This window comes from Podarcis erhardii (assembly GCF_964252035.2).
Source record: "Podarcis erhardii genome assembly, chromosome: 8".
NCBI classification, from domain to species: Eukaryota; Metazoa; Chordata; class Lepidosauria; order Squamata; family Lacertidae; genus Podarcis; species Podarcis erhardii.
In genome coordinates, this window is record NC_138499.1 from 54361695 (window position 1) to 54377850 (window position 16156).

Here is a 16156-nt window from a genome sequence, read left to right on the forward strand (position 1 = left end):
CTTTCCGTTCTAACAGTGCAAATTCAACAAACACGTTCCATATCTGCTCAAAATCATTTCTCTTGCATATTCCCCGTCTTACCTTAATGGCACATGTTCATTTATCGTTAAGAGCTTTATCCCACATATTTTTATACCATTCTTCCGTTTTATATTCTGCTTGCCCTCTTCTACTTCCTAGCTATCATAATTCGTGCAGCTGTCAATAAATTTGAGAGCAAGTCCTTCGCAGCCTGCGAACCTTCCACCCCATTGCAAATTGATACTAATGCTACCTCCTATAAATTCACTTCTGAGTAGGCACAGTTAGGACTGTGCTGTGTATTTAGATTGCACATGCAACCTCCGCAAATGGCTCTGGATTTTACACTGCTGTCTACTTGCTACCATTTTGCCCTGCACTATATAGTCAGCTGTCTGGGGTAACTCAACTCTCTCTGGTCCGTTTGGTGTGTGTGGCTTGCTCAAAAAGCTGACTGCATGTAGTCATGTCATTGAACCAGATATTCCATGTGCAAATGGGTAGCTTAGTTGGTCAGAGCACGGTGCTGATAACACAAAGGTTGCAGCTGCATATTCCTGCATTGCAGGGGGTTGGACTAGATGATCCTCAGGGTCCCTCCCAACTCTATGATTCTGTTCTGTTTTACAGCCCAAAGCTTCAAGTTACAGACAAATATACAACTACAATCCACTGACCTGTGGAAAAGCCACTTCTCGCAGGGAATGGAAAAGCTACAGGAAGCAGCAATTAATAGATGATATATTCTTCACTGTTATTATTTATTTAATTAATTTTTCATACTCTCCTCAATCCAAGGATAACAGTGCAGTTTACAATATAAAAAACACAAAAATATGTAACATAGTAACAAACAGAAACATTACCCCACCACACACAGAGATAGAAAACAATGCAGATTTAAACATCTGGTTCTTGCTGGAAGCAGCTGTTCCTGATTCATAGGAAAGAGGTTACTGAACTGGAACAACATTGTGGTCTGGTATGATATCACATGGCCAGAAACAAGTTAGCAAATGCTAAGGCTGTTGTAATGATCTTCTGTATGATTGTTACCCCAATGTCCAAGACTTCTGTGCTGTTTTGAATAATAATAAAAAAAGGTTTATTTGGCTATGTTAGAAGAAGGAAGAACAAGTATTAAGTCCCTTGCGTGGAGAAGATTGAGAAATGCTTTTGGGTGACAGAGAGAAAGTGAAATTGTTCAACACCTACTTTGCCTCTGTCTTCACCCAAAGGGAAAGCAGTGCCCTACCTGATGATAACAGAATAAAATATGCAAGGAGGGAACTGCAGCTCAAGATAGGAAAACTGATGGTAAGGAAACACCTAGCTACCTTAAATGAATTTATATTTCCAGGGCCTGACAAGCTGCACTCAAGGAGCTTGCAGGTGTAACATGAGAGCCTCTGTCTATAATCTTTGAGAATACAGTGGTACCTCTGGATGCAAACGCAATGCGTATATGCACATGCGCAGGTCACGATTCGCTGTTTCTGCGCATGCGTGTGACGTCATTTTGAGCGTCTGCGCATGTGCGAGCGGCAAAACTGTCACTGCAGAGCGCAACCCGAAAATGTTCAACCCGAAGCTACTTTAACCCGAGGTATGACTGTACTTGGAGAACAGATGAGGTCCCAGCAGACTGGAGCTGGACAAATGTCCTAATCTTCATGGGGGGGGGGGAGAAAATCCAGGTAACTACTGATCAGTAAGCCTGACATAAATCTATTCTAGGGCTCTTTATAGACCACAAGCTTAACATGAGTCGACAGTGTGATGCAGCAGCAATGAAAAAAGCAAATGCTATTCTAGGCTGCATCAACAAAAGCAGGGAGTAATAGACCCACTGTATTCTGCCTTGGTCAGACCACTTGTCTAATTCTGGACACCAAAATTTAAGGATACTGACATGCTGGAATATGTGCAGAGGAGGGCTACTAAGACGATAAAGGGTGTGGAAACCAAGCCTTCTAACAAATGGTTTAAGGAGCTGGGTATGCTTCGTCTGGAAAAGAGAAGACAGAGGAGATATGATAGCCATATCTAAAATGTTGTCACATAGAGGATGGAGCAAGCTTGTTTTCTCCTGCTCTGGAGGCTAGGACCCAACCAAATGGATTCAAGTTACAAGAAAGGAGTTCCCACCTGAACACCAGGAAGAACTTTCTGATAGTAAGAGCTGTTTGACAGTGGAACAGACTGCCACACCAGGTGGTGGACTCTCCTGGGAGGTTTTTAAGCAAAGGTTGGATGGTCATCTTGCCTGGATGCTTTAGCTGAGATTCCTGCATTGCAGGGGGTTGTACTAAATGACCCTCGGGATCCCTCCCAACTTTACATTTCTATGCTTCGAAGATGTATTTATTTTTTAAGTTTATTGTATTTGGTGACCTCAGATTCTGGGCCACCTTTCTTCTAAATAGCACCCTTGGTATTTCCACAGAAGATGTGTAAATAGTTTTTACGCCTTTCATTATTATATAAAAGGATGTCACATAGAGGAGAGAGAAAGGTTGTTTTCTGCTGCTCCAGAGAAGCGGACACGGAGCAATGGTTCCAAACTACAAGAAAAAAGATTCCACCTAAACATTAGGAAGAACTTCCTGACAGTAAGAGCTGTTCGACAGTGGAATTTGCTACCAAGGAGTGTGGTGGAGTCTCCTTCTTTGGAGGTCTTTAAGCAGAGGCTTGACAACCATATGTCAGGAGTGCTCTGATGGTGTTTCCTGCTTGGCAGGGGGTTGGACTCGATGGCCCTTGTGGTCTCTTCCAACTCTATGATTCTATGATTCTATTATATAGGATAAATAGTAGAAGAGAGGCATTTGTAAGGACAGTGAGGATTCTGACCAATATAGGTTTCAACTCGCATTCCAGCCACTGTTAAAGTAGGCTTCTTTAGCCTTATGTATGAAAATGCCCTAATAGACTGTTTGAGAAAGTTGTTCAGAATATCAGGAGCAGACATTTCCTTTTAGAAGAAACTAAGAAGCACCATTAAATAAAGCAAGAGAAAAGAATATCCAAACTATCTCATAGCATTGTAATAAGGATCAAATTGTAATAAAGGTAATTGTTCCTCTCATTTCTCTCCCCCCCCCCTTGCATGGGTATGCTTCTTCACTTCTTTTCCCTTGTTTCTGACTATCTTCATTTTGATGAGCTTGTTGTGTGCTATGCCCTTTCAGAGTGAGGCTGCAAGCCTACACCAACTTACCTTGGAGTTAGGACCCACTGTACTCAGTGACATGCTATTAGAGTAGACATGCCTAGAATTGTGCAATGAATGCAGTGCTTTATTCGGGGGGCACAGGGGTACACATACCCCTAAACATTTTGTGAATCTACGTTTGGCCTCATTTAGGGGCAGCATTTCAATATGAGTAGGAAAATGAGAGTACCCCTAAAAAATTTTTTTTCAGGGGGAAAAAGCACTGTATTTGCAATCTTGAACAATCTTCTCTCCCTTGAGTCCTTGTTTTCTATAAATAATAGCCAGGGTCCAATATGGTTTTTGGTATGTTTATTGAACAGTAGCACTCCCTTTATGCTGCATGGCAAACTACTTTTGAATACAAAGTGGACTTCAAAAGTGTGTATGGTGTGCAAAGGGTATAAAAATTAAAATATCTGAGCTGACCTGGTTTGCATGTAGCAGTAAGTCAAACCACTGCTTACCTCAAATGAACAAACACGCAGATTCCTGGAGAGAAGACTCTGGCCATTTTGGTCCTTCTCCAGTCTTGCTGCTGTGAGCTAAGCCATGATTTGACTTAGTGTTGCCTCCGATTCCAGGCTTGTGGTTTACCTTGTTCCAGACAAGCACTGAGCTGTAGCCAAGTTTGTTCTGTGGCTCACCACCACTTTTGGTTTGCCTGGGGCAGATAAACCACAACCCCCAGATTTAGACATAATGCCGAGTCAAATCATGGCTTAGCTCACAACAGTGTGACAGCAGCAGTGTCCCGAGAAACAAAACAGCTACAATCTGTCCAGGGGTCCACACATTTGCTCATTAGTGCTAAACCATGGGTTGGCTTAGAGTTATGAACTGGGCCACTGTCTGGATCGTGGACAATTAAATACAAGTTTTAGAAAACACAGGTCAGTTTCTGGATAAAAGAATACAAAGGAATAGTAGTGATGTTATGATGAAATCAGTTCAGTGTTACTGTAATAGAAAGGCGTCCCCTGTTCCTGTGCCAACTAGGGTTTCAGTCTTTACTTTCAAAACTATTATAGTAGTTGAATATGGGAAAGTACACCACATCCATGCAAAGAGAGTGGAAATACAGTGCCCTAACATATTAATGTAGTGCAGATGGTAGGGGCTGAGTATTTGTTGACATGAAGTTACTGCCCTGTAGCGAAAACAGAAGCTGCAATGGACATTTGTACTAGAAGATAGAACAGAAACCGTCACAGCCCCTTTGTACTTCTTTGTGAGTAATGGCTATTTTATTAGGAGCACTGTAATCACATGTTCTTAAAGCAATGCTCTGTTTGTCAGCTGCCAGTCAGATGATGATTCAGCCAGACCCATGGTTGGAAGCCAGATCCAACAGAGAATGCTGGAGCCATAAGACAGCACGAGTCCTGCAATTCCTTTCCCTAATTATCACAGACGAGCTGGTTTTTATTGTTGTCTTATAATCTGCAAATTATAGTTGACTGCCAAAATTACTGCTATAAAAGACAAGGTAAGTCAAGATGCAGAGGCTTATGATGGTAATATAATAGTATCTGCCACTTTAACCATTTGTGGTCTGCAGTATGTGGCTTAGTTCAATACTGACATATGCTATACAGTCCTAGGCCTAGTTAAAAAGTGGCTTAAGACACTTTGGATGCAGTCCTGCGCACAGGCTGCATTAAATATTGTCAACTTCAATGGGATTTAAACAGACTTCTTATCTTGCTTGCTCTTAATATTTTCTTGAGATTCCACCCTCCTCTGGTTTATCACTCAACTAAGAATCACTTTCTGAATTAATTGTCTAGAGTTTGTGGCAGCAGCTACCAGTTAGCTTCTAGACTTAATTAGATGTGATGGATTGACTCTCAAAGCTGTTCATAGCTGGGGATATGTGTATCTTAGTATATTAGGCTAACCGTTTGGATTATTATAATAATAATATTATAATAATTTATTATTTGTACCCCGCCCATCTGGCTGGGTTTCTGTTTTTTTTTTAAAATAATTTTTATTAATTTTCATAAAACAGAAAACACAAAATTAAACAAACAAACAAATAATACATGACTTCCCCATGCCTCCCCTTCCCTGCACCCCTGTGTCCAAAATTTTTAGCAATCCTTCATTCCTTTTCAAAATTTAATTTCCTTCATGATTTTCTTAACTTAAATATTTCCAACTATAATTCTCTAATTCTTAACCCTTGACATTTTATCAGTCCGAAATTTTGCAACAGTTCTTAAGATATGATTTAAATTTTTTCCAGTCCTCTTCCACCGTCTCCTTCCTCTGATCACGGATTCTGCCGGTCATCTCTGCCAGTCCCATAAATTCAGTCACCTTCGTCTGCCATTCTTCCAGAGTAGGTAGTTCTTGCATCTTCCAATACTTTGCTAGGAGTATTCTTGCTGCTGTAGTTGCATACATAAAAAAGATCTTATCTTTTTTTGGTACCAATTGGCCGACCATGCCCAAGAGAAAAGCCTCCGGTTTTTTTACAAATGTCCACTTAAGGACTTTCTTAATTTCATTATAGATCATTTCCCAGTAGGCTTTAACCTTTGGGCAGGTCCACCAAAGATGATAAAAAGTTCCTTCACATTCATTACATTTCCAGCATTTGTTACTGGGCAAATGATATATCTTTGCAAGCTTGACTGGAGTCATGTACCATCTATAGATCATTTTCATTATGTTTTCTTTCAAGGCACTACATGCCGTAAATTTAAGTCCTGTGGTCCATAACTGTTCCCAGTCAGCAAACATAATATCATGACCTAAGTCTTGTGCCCATTTAATCATTGCTGATTTAACTGTTTCATCCTGTGTATTCCATTTCAGCAACAAGTTATACATTTTAGACAAATTCTTAGTATTGGTCTCTAACAGTTCTGTTTCCAATTTCGACCTCTCTTTCTGAAATCCTAGTTTCTTGTCCTGCTTAAAAGTTTCATTTATCTGATAGTAATGTAACCAGTCTCGAACTTTGGATTTTAGTTTCTCAAAGCTCTGTAATTTAACTTTTTCACCATCATATTCTATAATTTCACTGTATTTTGGCCAATTAGAGTCCATGTTAAGTTTTTTTACCGCTCTAGCTTCCATTGGTGACAACCATCTGGGTGTTTTATTTTCCAACAAATCCTTATATCGATTCCAAACATTATATAAAGCTTTCCTGACAATATGATTTTTAAAACCTTTGTATATCTTTGCCTTGTCATACCATGGATATGCATGCCAGCCAAAATTGTTATCATACCCTTCCAAGTCTAAAATATCTGTGTCTTCAAGAAGTAGCCATTGCTTCAGCCAGCAAAAAGCTGCTGCTTCATAATAAAGTCTTAGGTCCGGCAGCGCAAAACCCCCCCTTTCTTTTGCATCAGTTAAAATCTTAAATTTTATTCTGGGTTTTTTGCCCTGCCAGACAAATTTAGATATATCTTTCTGCCACTTCTTGAAACAATCCATCTTATCTATAATTTGCAATGTCTGGAACAGAAACAACAATCTCGGCAATACATTCATCTTAATAACAGCAATTCGGCCTAACAAGGATAATCTCAATCTAGACCATGTGTCAAGATCTTTCTTCACTTCTAACCAACATTTCTCATAATTGTCTTTAAACAGGTTCATATTTTTGGATGTTAAATTCACCCCCAGATATTTCACCTTTTTTGTTATCTCCAAACCAGTTTCCCTTTGAAAGCTATCTTTTTCCCCCATCGTTAGATTTTTTTCCAGTACCTTTGTCTTTTGCTTATTTAGTTTAAAACCAGCCACTTGACCAAATATTTCAATTAATTCTAAAACTCTTTTTGTACTGACTTCTGGCTGTTGTAATGTCAAAACTAAGTCGTCTGCAAATGCTCTTAACTTATATTGTTTAGCTCCGAGGTGTATTCCTTCAACCAGCTGATCCCTTCTAATCATATTCAACAACACCTCCAGGACCGATATGAATAATAGAGGGGATATTGGGCAACCCTGTCGTGTCCCTTTTTCTATTGAGATTTCATCCATAACAACACCATTCACAATTAATTTAGCTTTTTGCTCTGAATATATTGCACCTATACCGTTTTCAAAACTTTGGCCTACCCCCATCCCATGGAGATTCTTCCTCATAAAACTCCAAGAAATATTGTCAAAGGCTTTCTCCGCGTCCACAAAAATCAATACTGCTTTTCTATTTAAATCAGTCTCCAATAGTTCCAAAATGTCTATAATATTCCTTACATTCTCTGACATATGTCTCCCTGGGAGAAAGCCTGTTTGGTCTTTCTGAATCTCCTCTACCAACACTTTTTAAAATCTTTTTGCTAAAATGTCTGCAAAAATTTTATAATCCACATTTAAGAGTGATATAGGGCGGTAGTTCTTAACTTGATGTTTCTCAGTTTCTGTCTTCGGTATAAGTGAGATGAATGCTTCTTTCCACGATTCGGGAGCCTTTTTCCCCTCCAAGATTTGGTTACACACTTCTTTCAATGGTTGTATTAACCATTCCTTCATTGCTTTATAGTATCTCGCCGTCAGTCCATCTGGCCCTGGTGATTTTCCCAATTGCATATTCTGGATGGCACCCTCAATTTCCTGGTTCGTGATTTTTTCATTTAAAGTCCTTTTATTTTTTTCCGAGATCTTTGATAATCCATATTTTTTAATAAATTCTTCTATCTCTTGCTCGTCTTTCGGCCCTTGTGCGTATAATTTCTTGAAGAAACTTTGAAAACAATTACTGATTTCATTTGGTTTATTTACAAATTTCCCCTCTACTTCAAGGGACGTCACAGTATTCAACTTTTGCCTCTTTTTCAATTGCCATGACAGCAATTTCCCACATTTGTCTGCTGATTCAAAAGTTTTTTGCCTCATTTGTTTTATTTTCCATTCTATTTCTTGGTTCATCAGTTCCATGTATTGGGTCTGGTAATATTTTATTTCTCTTAAAATCTCCTGGGATTTTGGTTTTGACCTCAGTTTCTTCTCTCCTTCTTTCATCTGATTCCAGATTTTTTCTTTCTTCTCATTTTGTTGTTTCCTTTTTATCGAATTTTGTTGAATTAGAAAACCACGCATGACAGCCTTACTTGCGTCCCATATTATTCTTCTTTCCAGATCTGTTCTAAGGTTTATTTCAAAATAGTCTTTCAGAGTTTTTTGGGCCTTTTTTAAAATTTCTTCATCTCTAAAAAGGGTGTCATTCATTCTCCATCTGAAAGTTCCAGCTGTTGTCAATTTCATTTCCATCTTTACTGCATTATGATCAGAGCAGGTTTTTGGGCAGATTTCTGTATTTTTAACCCTTAGTGCCAGATTGCTAGAGATCCATATTTGGTCAATCCTGGTCCATGTCATTTTAGCTTCAGAGAAGAAGGTCCCCTCCCTTTCCAGAGGGTTCCTTGTTCTCCAAATGTCAATCAAGTCCATTGTGTCAGTCAGTTCAAAAAAGGTCTTTGGTAGTCTCCCATCCTTAGAGATTACTTGTCTTTGAGCTTTGTCCATATTTGTGGAGACGACTCCATTCATATCGCCCATCATTATTATTTTATGGTCCATAAAGTCCGTTAATGTCTCATGCAACTTCTTGAAAAATTCAGCCTTCCCCATCTGGCTGGGTTTCTGCAGCCACTCTGGGTGGCTTCCAACAAAGACCAAAAATACACTAAAATGTCACACATTAAAAACTTCCCTGAACAGGGCTGCCTTCAGATGTCTTCTGATTGTCAGGCAGTTGTTTATCTCTTTGACATCTTACATTACATTTGGGAATGGGGAAACTGGGTGCTACACATGGAGCAGCCCAAATTAACAAAACCCCACACATGAAGAAACACACAAGCATCTACCTCTTGCAATTATTCATGAGGATTCCACATCCTGTGGAGTCTTATTGGTTACACTGTGGAGTGCTGTGGGTGTGGCTCTTTGTTAAGGGTGGACAAACTCTTGCAATAAATAAATAAACTGGCATACAGTGAATCCACAGCTTACAAGGGAGATATGTCCCGGGGACATGGTCTTACTGTATTTGTGAACCTTCAAACAATGTGAGGACTTGTACCTTCAAAGCTTGGTTTCAGTGTCTTAACATGACACAGCATGATAAATAAATAGTGGGTTGTATACAACACTGCAGCTCCACTCACACTTTCATTGCTTGTGCAATGAAATTCACCCCTCCTCTCCTTTGCAGTGCCCCATGAACCCTCAACATCTGCTCCAGAGAATGGAGGGACCCTTTGGGGCAGATTTCTTTGGGTGTGAGGGGAGAGAAGATGGGAAAGTCCTGTTGCATGAGTGGAATTCTGCTTACACAGCATTTGATAAAACCCACCAGGGCCAGCCCAAGGCATTTTTGTACCTAAGGTGGATCCCAAAATGGCACTTCCCCCTTCCTGACAGGGAAGAAGGAGTGAAGGAAGACCTACATCAGGAACAAGAGGGAAGAAACATGACACTGGAATTTGCTGCCCCGGTGAATCCTGCTGTCTGAGGCAGTCGCCTCACCTTGCCTCAAGGGTGGGCCAGCCCTGCAATCCACAGTTTCACTATGTAGCAATCTTGGTAAATTGTTTAGTTTTGTTTACATGTTATAGTAACTGCTGCGGACTCTCATTCCCATTGTTCATGCCAAAACAACAATCATCCCAGAGAACTGAAATAGCATCACTGCAAATCCACTGCATGACTAACAAAGAAGAGTAGTGAATGCTCACAAGTGGCATTGTTTGTTAATTTGTAATGTGGCACTCACATATAATGGAATCTGACCTCTAAGGGTAAGAGGAATTGCCCATATGCTATTCCCAGAACCAGAAACAAAAGATCTACACATAAACTGAGACTGCAGCTAAATGGCTGCTACAAAAAGAACAGCTTGTGCTTTATTTCTTTGTTTATTCGAGGAATCGTTTTCCCCAAAACTCAATTACAGTGGACCAACAAAATTATCACAATTGCTTGCTCTCTACTGCAAAATACCCAACTTGCCTCTGCAGGCCAAAATAGGAAAGGCTAGATAGATGATAGATAGATAGATAGATAGATAGATAGATAGATAGATGTGACATGAAACTCCCTGGTCATACAACATAAACTTGGGTAAAGGGTAAAGATAAACAATCTGTATGTCACCAAGAGAGAACTGAAATCTATCCTGTTTGAAGTGTTTTTATTATGGACTTAGCTCTGTTTGTGTGTGATCTGCACAAAGAAACAGTTTATGCGTGGTGAGGCCCTGGGCCCTGCAGTCCCCTCAGAAATAAACACACAGACACAAATATATTGGGTTAATTGGGATAAATTAGGCCACAACTTTATTGGTTACAGATGTGAGCGGTTTGGTTTAGGCATTTGGGTGAAGCCAAACTATATCCTGACTCTTGCCTGTTTGCGGGAAGACTCTGAAGGGTCAACCACCAATAGGGGGAGCCCTATGATATACATCAATTAAGAGCACCCCCAGGGTCACTGATGGGGTTGTGGCATGGTCCTAGCCTACGCCTAGGCTTCGGACAGAATCCACCCCCCCAGATCCCTTTTACGGGATTCCCTTAACGAGGATAGGCAGGCGGAGGCAACAACTTCCCCTCCCATAAACAAGACTTACCCAGTGCCTAACTTTACAAAGTTGTGACGATTGCTACAAGGTAAGTGAAAACCAAATGGCTGGTGCCAATTTGCCAAGTGGAAAAATTCCTACCTGGTCCCAACAACCAGGAGACCGACATTAGTCCATAGTAAGGCCAAAGTCAAGCAATGCATAAAAAGAGGGTGGGTAGGCTGGGATATCTGACAAGAAGGCAAATGGAGGTCACCCCCCAGCCGTGCCGCAGTTTAAACAGCATTGGCCACACCCCCTGGCTAACCCAATTGGTCAGCCAGGGGGTGTGACATAGTTGGAAGTCCTAATGACGTAGGTGGCATCCCTCCACCCACTGCCGGGTCACTGGGAGGTCCCAGATGCACGCCCGCAGTGCCACCCCCCCCGAAGAGGAGTGGTCTTACCAGCTTTTGGGAATCTAGTGAAAATCTTCCTATTTCCCCAGTCCCTTTAGAATTCAGATGATTTCTTGAATTAAGCTGTCTTCTGTTTTTAGGGTGTGTGTTTTAGTTTCATTTCATTAAGTGTTTTTGTTGGTTTCAAATTGTATTTATATGATGCGTGGATTAATTTTATAAACACTTTTGTACATGGCCATGCAAGCTCCTGATGAAGAGTGGTTAAGAACTATTTTAAATAAATGTATTAATAAACAACCAAGAATGTATAATGAACCACCTGATTATACAGCCTTCACAATATGTCTCTGAACCCTTAGATATACATTAAAGCCACTAGATAGATTTCAGTTAAGCATTGCATTTAATTATTCAAAGTATATAGAGAAAATGCCAATGAAAATGTCCTAAAGTAATGGTAAACTGATCTCGCAGTACCAAAGCTGAACTAACTCTTCCCTATGTATTTATGATCCATTCCACCCTTATAGAAGGTTTTCAAAAGCCTTGTTCTTTTTTTCTATTTCAAGCTAAAGTAATATTTCTTTGCAAGACCCATTTCAGCTTTGAAAATCATTTTTGTGTGCTGGCTTGCACTTAAATAAATCATGCACACATCACAGGCAGTAGACGATGGTTCTCTTCAACCCTATTCTTCATGACTTCAATGCTACCTATCTTGAATAGCAAAACATGCTAATGCCCAACTGAAGATGCCTAGCCATTTCAATACAAGCTGGCAAATGGATGTTCAGTGAGTTATTGTCTAAACAGCTTCCTCTGAACAGTTAAGTCTCACGTTGCCAATTGCTCTCTGCATAATGAGCTTTACTGGGATGACACTTCTTTCTTTGCATATTTCATGCTCGCTAAAAAATCTCTTTGATCCAATTCTAATGTGATCCTTCAGCTGCAGGGTTCTTTTTTGAGACTAGGTAATGGTCACATTATAAACATATGGATTAAATTTTAGTGAGTTTAACAAGAAAATTAGTCTTTGGAAAATAAACATGGAATTGGAATCTTAAAAATAAGAATTGTATGCAAACTGTATGAAAAATTTTGGCTAGGAGAGACATATGAAGGCCATCCTGAGTTCAGGAGGCCTCCCTAATTCAAGAAAAATAATAATCTCCAAATGGAAGTATAACAAGAAAGAAAAAGATAGCTTGGCCAACAGCGATTCTCATGCTGAATTTCATAACCCTGGGGCTTGAGGGACCATGCCCATGGAATTATTAATTTGAGATATATATTTTTTAACCCAGTAACACAAATGGGTAAGCATATTGTCATAGTTGAAAGTGTGTTACTCTAAGCACACTTCCTTGGAAATCCCTCAGAATTTTGCAAGATTGGGGTATTGGGTGGAGGGGAGAGGACAATTACAATTACAAGCTAAACTTTAATTCCCAATTTAATAAGAAAATAGTGAACTATAGGAGAATATTGCAAAGCTGAATAGTCTCAAAAGTACCACAATCTTGGCTTCTGGCAAAGCTCTATGCTTAAACTGAATATAGCTCTGGATTCCTATGGATGGCTGCTCTTACCTTACCATGGGCACATATACCCTGCCATGCCAAGGAGAACAGGCACGTATCGCAAGTTAATAAACTTGTGCCCATGAGTCAATAGTTTCTCTGTGGTGTTCTTCTTCACACAGAAATGCCTCTGGCCGTTTTTCCTTTAGTAGCGGACAATGCTGGCTTTATCTTTGGAGAGGCTATGTAGAAAAGTCTCACACTACATTGCCCCATGCCAGGTTCTTCTGTGAATTAAATGCAATCTAAAATTATGAGTATGAACTAAATGTAGTGCATGTGATGCTTTATAAAGCTGCTTTAAAGACGCCGTCGTTCCAAACATTCTGCCCATCCTCTCATGCTACAGCAGTGAAGTATCATATGCAAATGAAGCTTTGATATGAAACAGTTCTCTTGAGAGCTTGTAAAAAAAAATTTCCCCCATATAAACAAAGTATGATGCCAATGCATTTATTAACTTCATCTAGCAATTTGCATATGTAGGCATACTTTTCTGAGAAACTTCATTCACAGTTTATGTTGAATGCCCTCCACACCTCCATGAATCGACACTCTAAATACAACAGAAAAGGCAGCAGCTGGATAATGCAGGCAGAGGAGCAATAAAGCAATGGCATCTGGAAGAACCAGGAATGAACATTGGTTGCTTAGCCACTGCCCAACCATACTGAAAAACAGAGATTTAAGGGCTCTGACTCAACATGTCACTTCTAAGGTAGCAGATTCCATGATGGGATGAGAAATCTGTGGCCATCCAAGTGTTGGACTACAACTGCCATAATTTCACTATTGGCCATACTGGCTGGATCTGATAAATCCAAGAAAATCTGGAGAGCCACTACTGCCCTCTGGATTGTATCACTAAAAGTTTCTGTCCCTACTGAAATATGTTTTGTTACTTGGCCCAGTTCTCCAGTCTGTTGAGGTTGGCACCAATACAGCTTCTTGCCAAGGGCACAAGGGACCCTAGGTATGCCTCTGTCTGGCAGCAGACAACCATTCTTCAAGCAGCATGGAGTCAAAAGTCACAAGATCAGCCCTACTTGAAACACATTGCTTTTAGTCAATGCTTCAGGTTATGAAGGTGGAGATGGTGTGGTACAGATTATTTCATTCCAGAAAAAGATGCACCAGTTTCTCCTTTGAAAAATATTATATTCTTGCTATTTTGTGGACTCTCCATTGCAGCATTTATCAGTATTGACCCAAAGATGGTATTGCCATCTTTTTGACTCAGTTTGGAAATAAAAATGTGTGGTAACAAAACATTCATTTCTGGATTTGCAGGCATTACCCAGACATATTTTGCTTAGTATATGCACATCTCATTTATGAAAGGCCAGCCTTTTCCCTAAGGCACCCAGTACAATTCCAAATTCTATGCTTAAGCTTACAGCACCACCAGCTCTGGGATTAAGTATCAAAATTGAGGCTGCATGTGAAAGAGTGGATATTACCAATTGCTGACACTGCTCTGTTGGGAAAGGGGATGCAGCACAACTGAATACTCAATCATTTGAAAGAACCTTCCTATTAAATTGGCTCTTATGCATTTCTTTCCAGCTAAACAGCAACACATTGGGCATTCGACTTTTCTCAGCTTGATACTGGTATTACTTTATACTTTATTCCCAGTGTTGTAAAGATATATTTATCAGTGTCCCAGAAAACATTCAAAAGAGAGAATGAAAGACTTTTGTTCACAATGTCTAGAGCATCACGTGGAAATTTTGCTATAACAATGAAGAAAATTATTACTTGATCAGTTCAGTGTAGTGGAAATCAGAGATCTGAACTGCCAGATGAAACAGTCTAAAATTGAAAAATGTGAGCTGTGTTTAGTCTGTGTCTGGGACTTAAAAGACACTAGTTACATTGCCATCTTCACCAAAGAATTCCAATATGACTCGAAATAAATCATCTGGCTTCTTTTGGTAAAATCCTTATCTACTTAAGTCAATAGAATGCATTTCCTTTTCATTAAGGCTGCATCTCCAACCCAGTTCTAAAAAAAAAAAAAGGGAAAAAAATTGGCAGTACATAATATACCGGTACATGCGTATTGCATATACCGTCATACCTCGGGTTGCGAACGCTGCGGGTTGCGCGTTTTCGGGTTGCAGGCTGTGCTGAACCCGGAAGTACCGGAACGGGTTACTTCCGGGTTTCGGCACTTGTGCATGCTCAGAAGCACTAAATCACACTTTGCGCATGCGCAGAAGTGCCGAATCATGTCACGCACGTGCGCAGATGCAGCGCTGCGGGTTGCGAACGTGCCTCCCACATGGATCACGTTTGCAACCTGAGTTTCCACTGTACATGTATATCATCTCAGTGCAACACAGATCTTAGTGGCTTCAGATCTTTGAGGGATATTATAATATGATATCAGTCCTTATCCAGCAGCCTACTCTCTGCAAAACTAAAAAAAACCCCTGATGCATAAAAACAGATATGAGGTGTCTGGGAGGAGGAGAAAAGTGGAAGAGCCAGCAGGATAAGTCTTTTTTTTTAAAAAAAATAATATTTATTAGCAGTTTAAAGATTACAAAAGAAAAGAAAAAGAATTAAACAATACAATACAATACAAAAACAAAAACAAAAACACCACACAACCCAAACCCTAAAACATTGAATCAACCAAACAAAACAAAAACAATTAAAAACACATCCAATAATTTCAATATCATAACTTTCGTTCACTTGTTTCAGCGACCTCCTCACACCTCCCTTTTTGTATTCCACTTCAATTAACTGTTTCAGCAATTCCTTTCCATCTTCCTCTGTTTTCTGTCCTGTCTTAACATATCTTAACATATTCTAACCTTAACATATTCTAACCTTGTTTTTTCCCTTTAATACATTTACAATCTATCTGTACCTAATTCCTTATAACATTTCTGCTAAAGCCATATAACTTCATTCCATCATTTTTCTAACATTCATTAATTTTACAATATATTCTTTCTTTCTTTCTTTCTTTCTTTCTTTCTTTCTTTCTTTCTTTCTTTCTTCAAATAGTAATGCAAGTGGTGAAGCAAGGACTTATACAGCAATGAGCTGCTGAGGCCTCTTCACTCACAAAGTGCCCCTCTTCTCTTCCAAAACCAACTATATAAAGCTAGGAGTCTGTTCAATATGTAGATATTTGTAGGAAACTTGGTTAAAGGAAGAAGCTGAATAATTTCTGTATTATGAATCATGGGCTGTACTTGCTTCATAGAGCTGTGGGTTAGTGGGAGAACAGGGATCCCCCAGATCCCTGAGTGCCAGAATTCCCGCTCTAGATTCTTGGGTGCTGGGGTTTAATCAGAGCTGACGGGCTGAGTTTTATTGCCAGAGGGGCAGAGGGAGATGCAAGCCCTGCCATTAACCTAC